General features: G+C 42.8%; 2 protein-coding genes across 3 annotated transcripts in view; both read left to right on the forward strand.

Moving 5' to 3' along the window:
* LOC145348007 (uncharacterized) overlaps positions 1 to 21,694 on the forward strand; it is a 521,035-nt gene that overhangs the window by 133,787 nt on the left and 365,554 nt on the right. The window lies entirely within an intron of this gene.
* The window catches only part of LOC145348016 (uncharacterized), a 30,298-nt gene continuing 24,392 nt past the window's right edge, over positions 15,789 to 21,694 (forward strand). The window contains exon 1 of the mRNA XM_080196121.1: positions 15,789 to 15,868. The gene's annotated coding sequence lies outside the window, so the exon portion shown is untranslated. The remainder of the gene's footprint in view (positions 15,869 to 21,694) is intronic.

Consider the following 21,694-nt stretch of genomic DNA (forward strand, 5'->3'; position numbering starts at 1 on the left):
TTCAAATAATTTTGGAAAAGAGGATAAATTACCAAATCTCCATTGTATTAACATTTCTGGTTTTAATGTGACTGAGTATTTCTTATATTAAACACATTTCCAAACAATAAAATTGGTCTTCACAGAATGATTTGAGGTCAAAGTGGATTGATAGCCCCTTTTACATTCTGCCTGACTGTCTTTTCCATTGCCCTCATAGTGCCTCGGAAGGTGTGGGTCTGGGTGGAGGGAAGAAGGTAGTCGCATTGTCTGCTCCTGGTCACGATCCAGTGGTCCAGCGAGAAACAGAGAGAATATGGTATTCAGGAAAAGAGAGAATTTGCATCTGATCTCCCAGCTGACTAGCACTCACTGTGGAACAATTTCTAATTGAGGAATCAATCCCTTTAGCAAAGGAGGAGATAGAATTGGACAAAATCATGTTTCCATTTCCTGTTTTAGAGCAGGATTGCACCGGATTACACAGAGAATACAGAGAGAATAGACATTGCAGATAGATCCTGACCATCACCGAAGGAACAACTAAACATCTGTGAGAAGACATCTATATCCTTCACAGCATTGCTCAACACAGAGGAGTTTGGACAGTGAAACTATTATTTGGAACTTCATCGGTCCAGGGGAGCTTTGACATATCATTAGATCTGAAACTGGCCTGTTTCCCATGCTGTGTTGTCCTTTGTTCTTTAGTACAGGCCCTTCGGCCCTCAATGTTGTACTGAGCTATGTCCAAACCCAAGATCAAGCTATCCCACTCCCTATCATTCTCAGATGTCCCTTTGCCTTCCCACAGACTCCCCCAATTAACTTTTGAAAGTTCCTGCATGATAGTTTCAAAATTGGCCTTGCCCCAATTTAGAATTTAACTTTTGGGCCAGACCTATCATTCTCCATTGCTATCTTAAAACCAATAGAATTATGGTCACTAGTCCCAAAGTGATCCCTCACCAACACTTCTTTCACCTGCCCTTCTTATTTCCCAAGAGGAGGTCAAGTTTTACCCCCCTCTCTAGTTGGGTCATCCACACACTGAATGAGAAATTCCCCTTGAATACACTCAACAAATTTCTCTCCATGCAACCCTTTAATACTATGGCTGTCCCAGTCAATGTCGGGAAAGTTAAAATCTCTGACTATTACCACCCTATTATTCTTGGAGCTATCTGTAATCTCCTTACATATTTGCTCCTCAACTTCCCACTGCCTGTTTGGTGCCTACAGTACAACCCTATCAAAGTTATTTCCCCTTTCTTCTTTCTCAGTTCTACCCGTCGAAACTCAATGGCTGAACCCTTGATATATCCCCTCTCAGTACAGCCGTGATGCTTTCCCTAAACAAAACTGCAACTCCTCTCTCTTACCTCTTGTTCTATCTTTCCTATAGCATCTGTACCCTGGAACATTGAGCTGCCAGTTCTGTCCCTCCCTTAGCCATATTTCAGTAGTTGCTATAATATCCCAGTCCCACGTACCCATCCATGCCTTGAGTTCATCTGCCTTGCCCGTCAGGCTTCTCGCATTGAAATCAGTTAAATCTGGATTTCCCTTGCTCTCTATGTTGCTTATTCCTGATCTATCTAGGTACTAGGATTACTGACATTGCCTTTACTACTTAATGTGCTCTCTTTAACTTCTGTGCTATCCGCACACTTCACTTCTGTCTCCCTACTGCTTTGGATCCCACCCCACTGCCAAACTAGATTAAACCTCCCAAGTGGCTCTAGCAAATCTCCCTGCCAGGATATTAGTCCCCCTCCAGTTCAGGTGTAACCCATCCCTCTTGAATAGGTCAGTCCTTCCCCAGAATGATCCAAAAATCCCAATGATCCAAAAATCTAAATCCCTGCACCAGCTCTCAAGCCAGGCATTCATCTGCCGAATCCTCCGAATACTCTCACTAGCACGTGGCAGCGGTAGTAGTCCTGAAATTACTACCTTCGAGGTCTTGCATTTTAGCCTTCTGCCTGACTCTCTGTATTCACATTTCAGGACCTCATCACTTTTCCTACCTATGTCATTAGTACCAATATATACAACAACCTCTGGCTGCTCACCCTCCCCATGAAGAATGTTCTACAATCACTCAGAGATGTCCTTGACCCTGGCACCAGGAAGGCAACACACCATTCTGGAGTCTTGATTGCGGCCACAGAAGTGCCTGTCTGTGCCTCTAACTAACGAGTCCCCTATTACTACTGCTTGTTTGCTCTTTGCTGACCCTGTTTCACAGCAGAACCAGCTGTGGTGTCACAGGCCTGTCTGGTATCACCCCCTGACAGGCTATCCCCAACAACGATATCCAAAACGATATACCTGTTTGAAAGGGGAATAGGCACAGGTGAGTCCTGCACTACCTGCCTGCCTTTGCTGGCGATCACCCATCTACCTGTCTGAACCTGTGGTGTGACAACCTCCCTGTAACTATCACACACTCTGCCTCTTGTATGCTCCACAGTGCATCCACTTGCCGCTCCAACCAAACAATGCAGTCTGTGAGGAGCTGCAACTGGACACACTTCCTGCAGACAAAGTTGTCAGGGAGACTAGATTGTTCCCTAATTACCCACATCTGGCAAGAAAAGTATGCCACTGCCCTAGCTGCCATATTACCCTTATACAGGTAAAAGGGTAAAAGAATCTCAACTCACCTCTCCCTTGCTCGTGGTCCTCCTGCCAACTTTTTTTTTTGTTTTTGTTCCAATTCCAATCCAATCAAGTCCAATTCAGAGTCCCAAGTTGAGACATTCCCAATCCAAGCTGACAAGACAGAGCTCTCACCTCCTGCCTTGGGCTTGATCTACATGATCCAAGCTGATTAGAGTAGGCATAACTCCTCCTTTAAGGCTTGATCTCATTTGCATCTTAGCCAAAAGACCAAGATGCCACTTTTAAAAATTGCTTCAAGTGAAGCTGAAATGTAACCTAATGACTTCAACCAAATACACTACACTTGATCTTAGCCAAAAGGTCAAGAAACTTTTTTTTTGGTTAGAGGAGGAGGCAGGGAAAGAAGCACTAAAGTAGTGTTAGATGTTTAGCACTCTCTTCACAGCAGCTCCTCCACAAACTACCTTCTGGTCATAGTGACTGCAGCTATGAAACTGGAAGGTCATCAACTCGGTGAAGGACGCACTTTGGTCCGCCCGAATCTTGCTGACCTTCCAGCAGAAAGAACTGTCCTCGACCAAGTGTTGCACAATGGCACATTCCAAGGTCCAGGACTACATGCTGAGGGACACGCTGAAGCTTGGGGCAGCTGCCGCAAAGGCACAGTGGGGAAAGGCCACACTGTAAGGCCTTTTAACGGAGGCAGACCAAGGGCCCGGGAACTGCAGAATACCCTCGACCTGCGGAGCTGTGTGCCAATCTGAGCACTAACGGCACACAGTAATTAATTGAGGCATGTAGAAAGGTTTAGGTATCGAAATGTAATCATTGTAATCAGAACAAATCTGTAAATATTGAGGCATGGATATAGTTTTTTAAGTTTTGAAATGTAGTCATTGTAATTTGTACAGATCTGTAAAAGTGTTTTGATTCCACGTTGTGTTTGCTATTCAAAGCCCTGTATATTTGAAATAGATTAATCGAGTTTTTTTTATGAATAAAGTATATTTTTGGTTAAAAAAAAAACTTGCTGACCTTCCAGCTGAAAGAACCATCCTCGACCGAGTGTTGCACACTGGCACATTCCAAGGTCCAGGACTAAGTGCTGAGGGACGGGCTGAAGCTTGGGGCAGCTGCCACAAAGGCACAGTGGGGAAAGGCCACACTGTAAGGCGTTTTAACGGAGGCAGACCGAGGGCCCGGGAACTGCAGAATACCCTCGACCTGCGGAGCTGTGTGCCAATCTGAGCACTAATGGCACACAGTAATTTATTGAGGCATGTACAAAGTTTTAGGTATTGAAATGTAATCATTGTAATCAGAACAAATCTGTAAATATTGAGGCATGGATATAGTTTTTTAAGTTTTGAAATGTAGTCATTGTAATTTGTACAGATCTGTAAAAATATTTTGATTCCATGTTGTGTTTGCTATTCAAAGCCCTGTATATTTGAAATAGATTAATCGAGTTTTTTTTATGAATAAAGTATATTTTTGGTTAATAAAAAAAAGTGACCTCCAACTGCCAATTACCTTTGTCACTCTGCTGCCCTCACCTGGATACTTGCTTTCACTCAAAGTAGGAAGATGTTTCCCGTAAAACTCACCTTCTAGTCACAGTGACTGCACTTAAGCAAGTATGACTTGCAACCGCCAATAACCTTTGCCACCCTGCTGCCCTCACCTGGACCTCATTCACGCAAAGGTGAAACCATTCGAGTGCAAGGTATGTGACAAATCATCCTCCAAGGCGGCCTTCACGACACACGACAGCGCAGAGTCGCTGAACAGAGACTGATAGCCAAGTTCCGCACACATGAGGACGGTCTCAACAGGGATCTTGGGTTCATGTCGCACTATCTGTAACCCCCGTGACTTGCCTGGGTTTGCAAAACCTCACTTACTGTACTGTCTGGAGACAATACACATCTCTGTAACCTGTGATTAGTGCTCCTTCCACTCACATTGTCAGCCACTTCAGGTCTTGAACAGCAGGTAAGGTGTAAGGATTCGCATTCTAATCAGTGATCTCTAAACTGTGCTTTATATGCTCTGTCTGAGGCCAGAACTCTCCATTCACCTGACGAAGAGGGAAACCTCGAAAGCTTGTGAGTCTATTATCAAATAAATCGTTTGGACTAAAATCTGGTGTTGTCAGACTTTTTACTGTGTTTGCGCCAGTCCAACGCTGGCATACCCACATCATGACAAATCATCCTCACAGTCCTTGCAACTGTGCAGACACCAACGTATTCCCGTAGGAGAGAAACCGTTTTAATGTGAGATTTGTGACCCACTTTTCCCATCTGATCATGCACCAGATGATCCACTCTGGAGAGAAACCATTCTTATGTGAGGTATGTGACAAGTCATTCTCACAGTCATGGTACCTGCAGATGCATTAACATTTTCACACAGGGAGAAATCTTTCAAATGTGAGGTGTGCAACAAAGACTTCATTAACCTTTCAGATCTGCTGCTCCATCAGAGAGGATCCACACAGGCGAGTAAGAAGGAGATTTACAATGAAGTTTTTCTGAAGTCTTTGACCTTCCTGGGGCACTAGAGGATTCACACAGGAGATAATCTGTTCAGGTGTGATGTTTGTGAGAGAGCTTTCACCCAGTCCTCCCAATGTTTAAAGTACCAGCTGGAGGACTGTGTGCGATTCTGGTTACCAGAATATAGAGAGGAGGTAATTGCACTAGAAAGGGTGCAGGGGAGATACACCAAGATCTTGTCTAGTCTGGAGCATTTCAACTCCGAAGAGAGGCTGGTTTGGCTGGGGATGTTTTCCTTGGAGCAGAGAAGACTGAGGGCAGGCCTGATTGAGGTGTACAAAATTGTGAGAAACATAGGGTAGATAGGAAGAAACATTTCCCCTCAGCAGAGGGTTCAATAACCAGGGGTCGTAAGAGGGGTTTTGAGAATCTTTTTATCCAAAGGTGGTGAGAATCTGGAACTTTGCCTGAAAGGGTGGTACAGGTGGAAACCCTTACAACATTTAAGAAGTATTTAATGATCACTTGAAATGCCATAGTACGCCATGCTACAGATCGAGACTGGAAAATTAAATTAGAATAGATAGGTGCTTGATGGCCACTGCAAACATGATGGGCTGAAGGGCCTCTTTCTGTGCTGTGATACTCTATGACTATAAGGTTCACACTGGGGAGAAACCATTCAGATGTGAGGTGTGCGAGCAGGTTTTCACACAGAATGTATCTCCTGGTCCACCAACACAGTCACATAGGGAAGAAACCCCGTTGGTGTGAGTTCTCTCATAAATTCTTCACACAGTTGTTCGACCTCCTGGAACATCAGTGAACCCACATGGGAGACAAAACTCTACCAGTGTGGTGTGTCAGGATTATTTCATCCCCTCCTCCTCTCATCAAACACCAACATCTCCAAACAGACTTGAGCCGGCTTACCTGCTTCCAGTGCTCACACAGGGGAGCTGTCCTTCCCAAAGCACTGTCTTCTCAGCAGTATCTATCTCCAACATCACCCACCATCAGTCCAATTGTTAAGGGTGATAGGTACAAGTTAGTATAGAGACGGTAGAGTTTTAGTTGATCTGAAGTTTCCGGAGAATGGAAGATGGGAAGCTGGACAGGAGAGCATTGGAATGGTCTAGTCTAGAAGTAACAACAGTATGGATGAGGATTTCAACAGCAGATGGATTAATGTGGGGGTGTTGGAATTGGGTGATGTTGCAGAGGGGAAAATAGGTGATCTTTGTGATGAAGAGGGTTTGAGGTTGGGAGCTCAGCTGGAGGTTGAAGAGGATGACACTGACAAATTGTTGTTGGAGATGAGAGTGAAGGGGGTAGGAACTGGAGTCATCCTTTAAACGTATCAAACTCAGTTTTGAAATGTTCGATTAACCCTGAACATCAACAGATTTTTGTGGGGAGAGAGTTCCAGATTTCCAGTCCCTTTTTGTGAAGCAGTGTTTGCTGATGTCACCCCTGAACAACCTAGCTTTAATTTTAATGCTCTGGATTCATAGTTTCTAATTACTGTATCAGTTTATTTAATCATCTTGAACCGCTCAACTAAATTACTCCTAATATCTGCACTTATGGGAATGCAAGCTCAGTATGTACAACGTGTCCCCATAATTTAAGCCTTTTAGCCCCAGGAACATTCTGGTAAAAGTTCACTGCACTCCCTCCAAGGCCAGTATATCCTGCCTAAGGTGCGGTGCCCAGAACAGAACACGGTTCAGGAATACAGAGTACTGGGCTAATGGTAAGTTACTTGGTAGTGTGGTTGAGCAGAGAGATCTCGGTGTCCATGAGCATAGATTCCTGAAAGTTGGCACCCAGATTGATAGGGTTGTTAAGAAGGCATACGGTGTGTTAGCTTTTATTGGTAGAGGGATTGAGTTTAGGAGCCGTGAGGTCATGTTGCAGCTGTACAAAACTCTGGTGCGGCCGCACTTGGAGTATTGTGTACAGTTCTGGTCGCCGCATTATAGAAAGGATGTGGAAGCAGTGGAAAGGGTGCAGAGGAAATTTACCAGAATGTTGCCTGGAATAGTGGAAAGGTCTTATGAGGAAAGGCTGAGGGACTTGAGGCTGTCTTCGTTAGAGAGAACAAGGTTAAGAGATGACTTAATAGGGGCATATAAGATGATTAGATAGGGTGGACAATGAGAGTCTTTTTCCTCGGATGGAAATGGCAAGCACGCGGGAACAGAGCTTTAAATTGAGGGGTGATAGATATGGGACAGATGTCAGAGGGAGTGCAGTGAACTTTTACCAGAATGTTCCTGGGGCTAAAAGGCTTAAATTATGGGGACACGTTGTACATACTGAGCTTGCATTCCCATAAGTGCAGATATTAGGAGTAATTTAGTTGAGCGGTTCAAGATGATTAAATAAACTGATACAGTAATTAGAAACTATGAATCCAGAGCATTAAAATTAAAGCTAGGTTGTTCAGGGGTGACATCAGCAAACACTGCTTCACAAAAAGGGACTGGAAATCTGGAACTCTCTCCCCACAAAAATCTGTTGATGTTCAGGGTTAATCGAACATTTCAAAACTGAGTTTGATACGTTTAAAGGATGACTCCAGTTCCTACCCCCTTCACTCTCATCTCCAACAACAATTTGTCAGTGTCATCCTCTTCAACCTCCAGCTGAGCTCCCAACCTCAAACCCTCTTCATCACAAAGATCACCTATTTTCCCCTCTGCAACATCACCCAATTCCAACACCCCCACATTAATCCATCTGCTGTTGAAATCCTCATCCATACTGTTGTTACTTCTAGACTAGACCATTCCAATGCTCTCCTGTCCAGCTTCCCATCTTCCTCTCTTACTTTCCTCAGAGAGTAGTAAGGGCATGGAATGCCCTGCCTGCTGTAGTAGTGGACTCGCCAACATTATGGGCATTTAAATGGTCACTGGATAAACATATGGATGATATTGGAATAGTGTAGGTTAGATGGGCCTTAGATTGGTTTCAGAGGTCAGTGCAACTGAAAGGCCTGTACTGCGCAGTAATGTTCTATGTTCAGTTTTCCTGACAGGGTCTAAACAGAGCTTTGTACGGCTGGAACATAACTTGCACAAAGACACAAAAATAGAAGAAAATCACTGCAGATGCTGGAGTGTGAACAGAAATTGCTGGGAAATCTCAGCAAGCCTGAAAGCGTCTGTGGAGTAAGAACAGAGCCAGCATTTCAAGTCGGGATGACTTTTCGTTAAAGCTCTGACAAAGAGTCATCCAGGCTTGAAATGTTAGCTCTGTTCTCTCTCCACAGATTCGGTCAGAACTTCTGAGATTTTCCAGCGTTTTCTGTTTTCAATCCACAAGGTCACTGTTGGTTTTGGGGAGGAGAGGTTGTATTTTACATTTTCTCTTCAGGATGATCCTGGGGTAATGAGCAGTTTTGACAGAGAAAAGTAGGACCATTAGTGCTTGATGTGGTCCAGTCAGATCCAGCAATGGATGGCTAAACCATTTGTGTACCAGATACATTCAAATCTTCACCCCTTGGACTTGAGAAGCAGGGTGATCGACCAGTAAGTTTGAGAAACAAGGGTGTTGCAGGTGGATTTGAAGGAGTGGGTAAACCAAATTTACGGCTACAGAAGCATTGTGGTGAATGCAGGGTCAAAGAGCAGAGAGTAGGGAATTAGGAAGCACTGTCCAACTCACTTGGAAGCAAGCGTGTCATCCAGGAATGGAAACTGGTCCATGGACACATCTGACCACTGGATCTCTGTAACCAATGGTGGATTTCTATGATGGAAATGAGTTCCATCCTGTGTCACTAAAGTTTGGTGTCATTTCTGACCATCGGAATTGGGAGCTAGGCTAAAGCAGAAGGATTTTAAAGAAACTTCTATCTTTACTATTGAGAGAGTTTCCCTTGGTGTGAGTGAATGTTATAAAGTGAGCCAGCTCTCAGGAGTGGGTGTGGGGTTGGATCAGACCTTGCTTTAGTTGGTAATGTGAATTATAGGTAGATCCTTTTCAGGTAATGGGTGTTTGACTAATACTATGGATAATGTTTGTACTCTCCCGTGTAGGAGAACTATTATCCCGAGTATGGTGAGAGAGTGGGGGTGAGTTCTATGTTCCCTCAGACTATCAAATCTCAATGTAATAATGATGTGATATGTTCACCTTACACTCTTCCAAGATTCATTTCATGTTCTGGGAAACGTCTTGAATTATTTTCAAATGCTTTGGTTAATTCAAAATTTGGTGTAAGCTGAATGTTGTGTTTGTCTGCAGTTTTATCAACCTTTGATATAAATTTATAAAACACCGTGACTTTTTTGTTTGTTTAACAAAAACCTCCTGATTTGTCAGCATGGTGCGTTCCTATTCACTGAAACACTCAGGAGCCTACAGTAAGAGCCCTGTACACAATATATTTGTCAAAGTTACTGTGGACTAGTATACTTTCTCCGTCAGTGGAGAATGATTTCCAGTTCATATGAAGCATAATACATAAAACTTGTGTTTATATATCAACTTTCACAAACTCAGGATGTGTGAAACCACTTTGCAGCCAATTAAATGATTTTTGAAGTGTATTTATTGTTGTAATGTTGGAAATGTGGCAGTCAGTTTGCACACAGCAATATGATATTGAGGAGTTGATCTATTTTTGTGATGTTGATTGCAGGATCCATATCAATCAGGACATCAGAAGTGCCATGGAATCTTTTACATTCACCTGAGAGTTGGTAGCGATTTGAAATTCATGTGTGTCACTGGATTAAAATCTTGGCACTCCCTCCCTACCAGCACTGTAAACATAAGAACTCAAAGCAGGAATGCATAATTCAGCCCCTTGAACCTGCTCCACTATTCAAAATGGCTGATCGCATCTCACTCTCACTTCCACCTTCTTGTCCGCTGCCCATAACCCTTCATCCTGCTACTAATTAAAAACCTATCTTTCTCTTCCTTATATTTGTTCAGTGTTTCGACATCCACTGTAGTTGGGGTAAAGAATTCTACAAATTTACAACTCTTTGAATGAAGTAATTCCTTCTCATTTCTGTTTTAAATCTGCCAGCCCTGAGCTTAAAACTATGGCCTCTCATTCTGGAATATCCAACAAAGGGAAATATCTGCTCTAGGCCCAACCTGTCAATCCACTTTAATATCTTGTATACGTCAATCTCCTCTCTTCTAAATTCCAGCAAATATAGGCTCAAGTTCTCTTCATAAGTCAAGCCCTTCACCCTGGAATCAACCTAGTGAAACTCATCTGGACCACCTCGAATCCATTTAAATCCTTCTGCAAATAAAGGGATCAAAACTGTGTGCAGTAGACTAGATGCAGTCTCACCAAAGCCTTATAAAGCTGCAAAAGCACTTCTCTACTTTTATATACTATTCCATTAGCAATAAATGCCAAAATTCCACTTGCCTTCCTCATTACCTGCTGCACCTGCATACTAACTTTCTGTAATTTATGCATGAGGACACCTAGATCCCTCTGCACTGAAGCATCTTGAAGTTTTTCTCCATTTAGATAAGTTGCCTTTTTATTCTTCTAACTAGAACCTCACATTTATCCATGTTAAATTCCATTGCCAAATTTTGGCACACCTAACCTATCCATTTCCATTTGTAAATTGCTTATTTCCTCATCACAACCAATTATTCCACCTATTGTAATCTGCAAATTTGGCAATGGTGAATTCTATCCCTGCATCCAAGTAATTGATATAGATTGTAAATTGTTTGAGCCTGAGGATTGAACCCTGTGGCGCACAACTAGTTATACGTCTTGTCAACCAGGAAAATGTCCAATTATTCTCATTTCTCATTTTTATTGGTTAGTCAATCCTCTATCCAAGCTAGAATCATAGAATCCTACAGTGCAGAGGGAGGCCATTCAGCCCACCAAGTCTGCACTGAACACAATCCCAGTCATACCCTATCCCCATAGCCTCATGCATTTACTCTAGCTAGCCCCCCTGATAGTAAGGGTCAATTTAGCATGGCCAATCCATCTAACCCGCACATCGATATGGGAGGAAACCGGAACACCCAGAACAAATGCACGCACACAAGGGGAGAACATGCAAACTTCACACAGTGAGCCAAGCTGGGAATTGAACCTGGGTGCCTGGCTCTGTGAGGCAGCATTGCTAGCCACTGTTCCACCATGTTGCCAAATTTTGGCCCACCTAATCTATCCATATCCATTTGTATTAATTGTAAATTATCCCGAGCCTCATGTGATCTTACCTTCTGTGTGGCATCTTATCAAATGCCTCTGGAAGTCCAGATACAGTACCTCTACAGGATCTCCATGATGACTTTCCTTGTTACATCCTTGAAGAACTCTTAGCAAATTAGTCAAACATAAATAACTCTTCCTAATGCTGACTCTGATGGATTGCATTTTGACTTTCTAAATGTCCCATTACTACTTACCAAATAATGGATTTGAACAATTTCCCAATGACAGACTTGAAAATAACTGGTCTATAGTTTCTTACTTTCTGCCTTTCTCCTGTTTTGAACAAGGATGCTACATTAGCCTTTTTCCAATTGACTGGAAACTTTCAGAATCCAGGAAAGTTTGGAATATTAAAACCATTATCGCTACTGCCACTTATTTTAAGATCCTAGATTTAGGCCATCAAGCCCTGGAACCTATTTGTCTTTAATCCCAATAGTTTGCTTGACCAAGAGCCAGTGAGAATCAGTGAGAATCGGGGTGATCGGTGAACAGGTCTTGGTTTCAGTTTGGACATAGAATCCCTACAGTACAGCTGGAGGCCATTCAGCCCAGTGAGTCTATACTGACCACAATCCCACCCTGGCCCTATTCCTGTAACTTCACACATTTACCTTGCTAATCCCCCTGACACTAGTGTCAATTTAACATGGCCAATCAACCTAACCCACACATCTTTGGACATGGACAGTAGAATTTTGGAGGAGCTCAGGTTTACATTGCAGACTGTGAAAGCAACCGGGGAGCAGTGGAATCGTTGAGTGTGGAGCCTACAAAGATATGGATAAGGGTTTCAGCAGCAGATGAGCTGAGAATGGGCATCACTGATCTCTTCTCTGAGTGGAGCTTGCACCTCTTCTTGTGCTTGGTGTCCCAATTCCTGAACAGCACAATGATAGTGAGAGCCAGGGTTGGTAATAGAGAAGCTGTGATAGAATCATAGAAGAGTGCAACACAAAAGGACTGTGAGAGTGCTGCACTATCAGAGGAACCGTCTTTCAGATGATACCTCAAACAAGGCTCCTTCTGTTCTCTCCAAGATGGGTGTAAAAGATCCCGTGGCACTATTTTGAATAACAATGGGAGATTTTTTGCTGGTGTGCAGACCAACATTAATCCTTAAATCAACACCACTGAAAAACAGATTATCTGCTGAGTATTATATTGCTGTCTGGGGAATCTTGCTGTCACATAAACCGACAACAGTGACCACACTTTAAAACACTTCATTGGCTGTAAAGAGCATTGGAACATCTGGATGTTGTGAGATTTTCTATATAAATGTCAGTTAATGTTTTTACAGAAATAGGGGAGTGACCATTCTCAATCCATGGAATAATAACCAGCTCCCAACACATATAAAACTGAACAATAGGAAATCAATAAGAATCCTCAGACATTCTGCCCCTCCCAGATAATTACACCTCACCTTCCCATATTCAGTAATGAGCCATCAACAAAACTCAGCCTGTAAATCAGAAGTAATGTTTCCAATAAACACTCAATATCCAACACACAGCTCCAATCAAACAGATCCCCTCTGATTGATGGCTCTCGTAGTCAGTCAGAAACAGGAGTAATCATGACTGACAATTGACATGTCAGTCATGTTGTGCAGCCAATCTCATGGGACAGGGCCTCGCCGATTATGTGCCCCACCTGGTTCTGCGTAGCCGTTTTCGAGACAGATGCTCACCCGGATGAAACTACATTATCCATGCTACATTTGGGCCCTGGGCCTCCGCAGTGAGGAGCGGACAACTGAGTCATTGCAACTATCAGGAAAGATAGAACAGATCAGCACTCTTTTCCCTAGAAATAAGAAGACTGAGGAGGGGGACATAATATCAGATTGGTCAAAAAAGTAAAAGGCCATGAGACACAGGGTCATGAGGGGAACTTAATAAAAAAAGGGTTAATAACAGGAAACAAAGGGTACCAGTGATGGATGCCCTTGTGAAGGAGTTGGTTTGCAGGTGCAGCAGGTAATTAAGAAGGCAAATGGAATTTTGGCCTTTATTGCTAGAGAGATGGAGTTTAAAACCAGTGAGGTTATGTTGCAGCTGTATAAGGTGCTGGTGAGGCCACACCTGAAGTGCTGTGTAGATTTGGTCTCCTTACTTAAGAAAGGATATACTGGCACTGGAGGGGGTGTAGAGGAGATTCACTAGGTTAATCCCAGAGTTGAGAGGGTTGGCTTATGAGGAGAGACTGAGTAGATTGGGGTTATACTCACTGGAATTCAGAAGAATGAGGAGAGATCTTATAGAAACATATAGGATTATGAAGGAAATAGATAAGATAGAAGCAGGGAAGTTGTTTCCACTGGTGGGTGAAACTAGAACTAGGGGGCATCGCCTCAAAATAAGGGGAAGCAGATTTAGGATTGACTTCAGCAGGAACTTCTTCACACAAAGGGTTGTGAATCTGTGGAATTCCCTGCCCAGTGAAATAGTTGAGGCCACCTCATTGAATGTTTTTAGGGCAAGGATAGACACATCTTTGAACAGTAAAGAAATTAAGGATTATGGTGAGCGGCCAGGTAAGTGGAGCTGAGTCCATAAAAAGATCAACCATGATCTTATTGGAGATCATGCTTGAGGGGACAGATGGCCTACTCCTGCTCCTTATGTTCTTATGAATGGAAAATTGTTTCAGCTGGTGTTCCATAGGACTCAGTCTTGGGACCTTTGCTATCTGCGTTATACATTTTATTATTTGGACGTGTACATGGGGAGCAGGGTGGGGTATGATTAGGAAATTTCATATGACACAAAGATTAGTTGAATAGTGTAGACGATAGCTAAATTCTACAAAACTATACTGATGGGTTGGAGTGGGCAGTAAAGAAGCAGATGCATTTTAACATAGGAGGTAATGCATTTAGGGAGGTCAGACAATTATAGGGGATACACAATAAATGGGACTAACTAAGTGGATGGATGAAATGGGAGATTTTAGCTTACATGTATACAGGTCTCTAAAGACAGCAGTTCAAGTAGACAAGACACCACATTACAGGAAGAATGTAATTGCTCTGGAGAGAGTGCAAAGGAGGTTTAGAAGAATGTTGCCAGGGCTAGAAAAGTGTAGCTATGAGGAGAGATTGAATAGGTTAGGGTTATTTTCCCAAAGAAGGCTGAAGGGTGACTTGACTGAGATGTACAAAATTGTGAGGGAAAGAGATAGAGTGTCAGGATAAAATTGTTTCCCTTGGTGAAGATTTCAAGATCCAGGAGACATAGCTTCAAGGTAAGTGGGGACATAAGGGAGAACTTTTTTTTTTACACAGAAGGTGTCTGGAATTCACTGCCTGAATTGGTGGTGGAAGCAGAGACCCAAAACGCTGTTTAAAAGTTCTTGGATCTGCAGTGTAAGTGCTTTAAGCAACAGGGTGCAGGAAGGTGGGATTAAACACCTCACCTGGGTATCCTTAGCCAAGTTAGGCGGAATAGCCTCCTTCTGTGCTATAACTTTTCTATGGGTCTATCATAGAAATCTTTAAAATGATGAATGATAAAATGAAGAATTTAGGGGTAAATGGATAGAAAATGTTCTCACTTATGTGAGGGAGTCCAAAACTAGGGTCCAGAAATATAAGGTAGTCAATAGTATATCCAATGAGGAATTCAGGAGAAATATCTTTCCCATGAGAATGATTAGAATGTTAAATTTGCTCCCTCAGGGAATTGTTATGGAAATAGTTTTGATGTGTTTGATGGGAATCCAAGAAAGAAGATGATGGAGAAAGGAATAGAATGATTTGCTGATAGGGGGAGATTAAAAAAAAAGGGAGAAAGCTCATGTGGAGAACAAACACTGGCAGAAAGCAGATGGTGTGGCGATGCCGGCATTGGACTGGGATAAAAACAGAAAGAAGTCTCACAACACCAGCTTAAAATCCAACAGATTTATTTGTAGCAAACACCACAAGCTTTTGGAACAGGCTGTCCCTTCGTGAGGTAGGTGGAAGTTCTGATCAGATCAGAACAGTCCCCAGGTCACAATCACTCCTTGAGTCAAAGTTACTATCCAAGCATTGCTGCGATCACCCCACCTACTGTCTTTTATGTTCCTTTCTCCTGTACGTATGCCCATCCCACCTCTACACATTATCATTGTCTTGGATGCTATGGGCCTTCCTCTTCTGGTCTGGATGTTAAACACATCCAAGGTTACACGTCCCACGTTGACGTTACTGTTTGAAAGCTTTCGCGAATGAAGAATGTTTTTCCCACACAAGAAATCTATGTCAAACAGGGGAATGGAGACAGCAGCTGTAATAAGTGAGGTTTTATCCAGATGGGACAATGACAAGTTTAAATCCCCTCCTGATCTGTTGCTCAAAGTCGCCTCCGTTTCCCTGGTCAGTTTCCCAAACTTCAGGAAACTCCTGTTACTCCAGAAATATTGTGATTGGCTGTGAGAGACGTCAATCAGAGAGCCCACCCACTCTGCCCATTCTCTCCTCTTCCTCTTTCACAGCTGCTTCACTTCCTGTAGGGACTGAAAACCAAGTCAGGAGATGGTGAGTGAAGGAGCAGAATTTATAATAATTACATTGCATCATATCCACACTAATGTTCAGGCAGTCTGACTATCCTGTGGGGAATCAGGTGTGGAAATGCCCCTTATGCTGTGTGAGAAGATCCAGCTGAGAGACCTGTTTACTCGGTGCTTTGTGCTGAGCTGTTTGATTGGAGCTGTGTGTTGGATATTGAGTGTGTTCATTGGAAGCATTTCCCTTCTGATTTACAGGCTGAGTTTTGTTGATGGGTCATTACTGAACATTTGAAGTAGGTTTGGTTGAAGAGGATCCTGTGTTGTTTGGCCAAATTGGCTGTCAATCAACATGGTCATCCTGAGTGTCTCTGTTTAGTTTACCCTCAATCCTCTTTTCAGCACCTCGTGGGAGAAGCGTCTGTATGGTTGTAGCTGTGGCTGGAAATGAATAGAGACAAGATTGTTCCCTGTTGGGATACACATTGTCTCTCCCAGGCTGAAAGGGAGCGTGCTTCCCACCACTACTTTCATATAAATTCCACCACAGAATGATGACCACTAGAGACGAACAAAGGACCAGTGTTACTTAAACCCAACTCCTCAGCTCAGTCCTAGTCTGACCAGGACTTTGAGCACAGTCTCTCTGTCTCTTTGTGTGTCTGTTTCTCATCTCTCCTTCATAAGCATAGCATAAAGACACTTTACCTGAAAGCACGTAGCGTTCGAAACAAAGGGAATGAGTTGATGGCACAAATCAATACAAATGGGTATGATCTAGTGGCCATTCAGAAATGTGGTTGCAGGGTGATTGGGACTGGGAACTGAATATCCAGGGGTGATAGACAGGAAGGAAAAGGAGGCGGGGTAGCTCTGTTAATTAAGGATAACATCAGGGTGGTAGTGAGAGACGATATAGGCTTTAAGGAGCAAAATATGGAATTGATGTGGGTGGAGATAAGGAATAGTAAGGGGAGAAAGTTACTGGTGGGTGTGGTCTATAGGCCCCCAAATAATAACTTCGAGGTGGGGTGGGCTATAAACAAGCAAATAACAGATGCGAGTAAAAATGGAACAGTAGTAATCATGGGGGATTTTAACTTGATATTGATTGGTTGACTCAAGTTGGACGTGGTGGACTGGAGGAAGAGTTCTTAGAATGCTGTCAGGATAGTTTCCTCAAACAGTACGTTACAGAACCTGCGAGGGAGCGAGTTATCTTTGATCTGGTCCTGTGTAATGAGACAGGTAAAATTAAAGATCTTCTTGTGAGGGATCCTCTTGGAATGAGTGATCACAATATGGTTGAATTTCTAATACAGATGGAGGGTGAGAAAGTAGGGTCCCAAACCAGTGTCCTCTGCTTGAACAAAGGGGAGTACAATAGGATGAAGGTGGAATTGGCTAATGTAGATTGGGAGCGCAGACTGGTTGGTAGGACAACTGAGGAACAGTGGAGGATTTTTAAGGAGATTTTTCTCAGTACTCAGCAAAAATATATTCCGGTGAAAAAGAAGGAATGTAAGAAAAGGGATAACCAGCCATGGATAACTAAGGAAATAAAGGAGAGTATTAAATCAAAAACCAATGCATACAGAGTGGCCAAAACTAGTGAGGAACTAGAAGATTGGGAAAGCTTTAAAACACAACAAAGAACTACTAAGAAAGCAATAAAGAAAGGAAAGATAGATTATGAAACTAAACTAGCACAAAATATAAAAACTGATAGTAAAAGTTTTTACAAATATATAAAAAGGAAAAGAGTGGCTAAAGTAAATGTTGGACCCTTAGAAGATGAGAAGGGGGATTTAGTAATGGGAGACAAGGAAATGGCCAAGGCCTTAAACAAGTTTTTTGTGTTGGTCTTCACGGTAGAGGACACAAATAGCTTACCAAAAATTGATGGTCATGGGACTGTAGGGGGTGAGGACCTTAAACCGATTACTATTACTAAAGAGGTAGTGCTTGATAGGCTAATTGGACTAAAGGTAGACAAGTCCCCGGGCCCGGATGGAACGCATCCCAGGGTACTAAAAGAAACGGCAGAAGTAATAGCAGATGCGTTAGTTGTAATTTATCAAAATTCGTTGGACTCTGGGGAGGTGCCAGCTGATTAGAAAACAGCTAATATAATGCCACTGTTTAAGAAAGGAGGTAGACAAAAGGCAGGCCAGTTAGCTTAACATCCGTAGTTGGGGAAATGCTGGAATCTATCATTGAAGAAGAAATAGCAGGATACCTGGAAAAGAATGGGTCAATCAAGCAGACGCAGCATGGATTCATGAAGGGAAAGTCATGTTTGATGAATTTACTGGATTTTTATGAAGATGTAATGAGTGCAGTTGACAGAGGGGAACCGGTGTTTTTAGATGTCCAGAAGGCGTTCGATAAGGTGCCTCACAAAAGGTTGCTGCATAAGATTAAGGTACACGGAGTTGGGGGTAAAGTGTTAGCTTGGATTGAGGATTGGCTATCTAACAGAAAGCAGAGAATTGGAATAAATGGGTGCTTTTCTGGTTGGCAGTTGGTGACTTGTGGCGTGCTGCAGGGATTGGTGCTGGGGCCTCAACTGTTTACCATATACATAGTCGTTCTGGAGGAGGGGACCGAGTATAGGGTAACAAAGTTTGCGGATGACACAAAAATGAATGGGAAAGCAAATTGCGTGGAGGATGTGGAAAGTCTGCAGAGAGATTTGGATAGGCTAACTGAGTGGGTGGGGCAGATGGAGTATAACATTGGCAAGTGTGAGGTTATCCACTTTGGAAGGAATAATAGTAAAATGGACTATTATTTAAATGGTGAAAAATTACAACATGCTACTGTGAAGAGGGACCTGGGGGTCCTTGTGCATGAATCACAAAAACCCAGTCTGCAGGTGCAGCAGGTGACCAAGAAGGCAAATGGAATGTTGGCCTTTATTGCGAGGGGGATAGAATATAAAAGCAGGGAGGTCTTGCTGCAATTGTACAAGGTACTACTGTGTGCAATTTTTTTTTTGAAGGTTCACCAGGTTGATTCCAGAGATGAGGGGGTTAGCTTATGAGGAGAGATTGAGTAGATTGGGCATGTACTCGTTGGAGTTTAGAAGGCTGAGGGGAGATCTTATAGAGACATATAAGATAATGAAGGGGCTAGACAGGGTAGAAGCAGAGTGATTATTTCCACTTAGAAAGGAAACAAGAACTAGAGGGCACAGCCTCAAAATAAAGCGGAGTCAATTTAGAACAGAGTTGAGGAGGAACTTATTCTCCCAGAGAGTGGTGAATCTTTGGAATTCTCTGCCCATTGAAACAGTGGAGGCTACCTCGTTAAATGTGTTTAAGTCACAGGTAGACAGATTTCGACCAATAAGGGAATTAAGGGTTATGGGGAGCAGGTGGGTAAGTGGAACTGACCCGCTATCAGATCAGCCATTATCTTATTGAATGGCGGGTAGTCTCGAGGGGCTAGATGGCCTACTCCTGCTCCTATTTCTTATGTTCTTATGTTAAGTGTGAAGGCTAAAAATGATTTTATCAGAGAGCTTGGTTCTTGGCGGTTTTTAAATGATTGTTTTTATTGATGATTCTTTTCGGAAAAATACCAACTTTGGCATTGGCTCAGCATGTTGATGTTTCTTACTTATTTTAACATTTTTACGTTTATGGTTGTTCCAAACCAGATCCACGCAGCTGCTGCTGGGGATCTGGCTGAAAGGGAATGAGATGCACAGGAAGTCTGATTATTTTTTGGAGAGCTGTTGAAAGGAGTTATTTTTACTCCAGTAGAAAGGGGAGGTGTTTCAAAATGTTCAGCATTTCTGGTGGTGCACATGCAGCAAGACAGTGAGTCTTTGTCAGAATGACTGCCTGGCCTGCTGGGTATTTCCAGCATTTTCAGTTTATATTACAGATTTCCAGCGTTCTGCAGTACTTTACCCTCCTCATTTATATCCCATGTTGGGCATTTGAATTGTGGATAGTTACAGTTTAGAATTAGAGAATATTTATCGCTCAATGCCAGGTGTAATTTTTCTGTCAATAAATCTCACACGTGGTTAGAAATAGCTCATTAATACAGGTCAATTGTTAAAGCTACTTTGCTGGAAGGTTTTGTAATGTTTTAACTTGAAAGTGCAACCAGGAATATGTCACTATTAGCTCAAATATTGAACTTGTTCATGGAATTGTTGTTTGAGGTGCTTGTGAGGTTCAAGTCTTTTGGATGTTGTAGTCTTGGCATTGCATGAGGCCAGATTTAAAGAGTTGATTGCTTAATACGAATGTCCAAGTTGTGGGGAATTGTCTGACAGGCCGTGTTTATAAAGTGTATCAGAATAAAGCCTGAGCTTTCAATAGTTTTTATAAATAGATGTACAGAGTACAAGGTACAGGAGACTTTTCTCAAGCTTGATCTATGGTTCACAATTCTGGCTGCCTGGAGAATATGAGGTGGAGAGTTAAAGGGGCTGTGGGTGGTGGATATAAGGGACCTTGGAACAGCTGAAAAGCTAGGGCCCATGTTTTCTCTCTATGTCCCTGGGTTTACCTACACCACATGAACTACAGTGAATCAAGAAGACAGTTCACCACCATCTTCTTGAGGGTAACTAGGTATGAACAGCAAATATTGGCCTAGCCAGTGACATCCACATCTTGTGAAATTAAAAAAAATGAAAAAAAACTGAGCAGTCAGCTCCTTCATCAAAGGAGTGGGAATTGGAGGAAATCACATTTCCTTTTCCTGTTGTACAGAAGGGATTGCACTGTACTACACCAGAGGATAGATACCACAGACCCAGACCATCATCCAAGGAACATCTATACAACTGTGGAAAGGCATCCAGTCCCTTCACAGCATTACTCAACACAGAGAATATTGGGCAGTGAAATTATCATCTGGAAATCAGGGTCAGGGGAGCTTTGACATGGCATCAGATCTGAAACTGGTCAGATTCAGTTCTGGAACTGATGTGGAACTTTCCATCAGAACCATCCTTTCTGAAGGTTTGGCTGTGGGTGATCAGTCAGGGTGAGGCTGGGAAGAAGTCAGTGGCCTCCAAGTGTGATGAGAGCTTCAATCATTCATCGAACCTTAGGAACCACTGACTCATTCCTACAGGTGAAAGGCTGTTCAAGTGTGAAGTATATGATGAGGGCTTCACGTGCTCATAAGATCCCCTAAGACACAAGGTTGCACTGTAGAGACAGTTGTTAACACAAGGACAGCTTCATGGAAGAGATACCATTTAAATACGTGTGTGACCTAAGCCTTCACTTACCCACCGATGTTCACAACTGACTGACGCATTCGCACTGGGGAGAAACCATTCATGTGCAGTGTGTGACAAATCATTCTCATTGTAATTGGATCTCCGCAGACATCAACTCATTTGCACTGGGAGAAATCGTTGTGCAAAAAATCATTCGCGTAATCATGGAACCTCCAGGTCCATCAGAGGAACTTTAATTGGAAAGTTTATGATTAAATTTTCATGACTTTGTCCCTCCTGTAACACCAGAAGATTCACACGGTGGGGGGTGGGGGGTGGGGGGTGGGTTTTTGTGTGTGTGTGTGTGGTTCAAGTGTGATGTTTGTGACAATGCTTTCACTTACTGCTCTGATTTTCTGAAGCATCAGTGGATCCTCACTGAAAGACCATTTAGGTGTGAGACCAGGCTTCCACAATATGAGTATATCTCCTGGTCTATCAACACACACATACACACACAGGGAAAATATCCTTAAAGTTATTTATTAGTCACAAGTAAGGCTTACATTAACACTGCAATGAAGTTACTATGAAATTCCCCTAGGCGCCACACCTGTTCAGGTCAATGCACCTAACCAGCATGTCTTTCAGACTGTGGGA

Source organism: Carcharhinus amblyrhynchos, chromosome 9 (genome assembly GCF_965287045.1).
Source record: "Carcharhinus amblyrhynchos chromosome 9, sCarAmb.v2.hapA, whole genome shotgun sequence".
Taxonomy (NCBI): domain Eukaryota; kingdom Metazoa; phylum Chordata; class Chondrichthyes; order Carcharhiniformes; family Carcharhinidae; genus Carcharhinus; species Carcharhinus amblyrhynchos.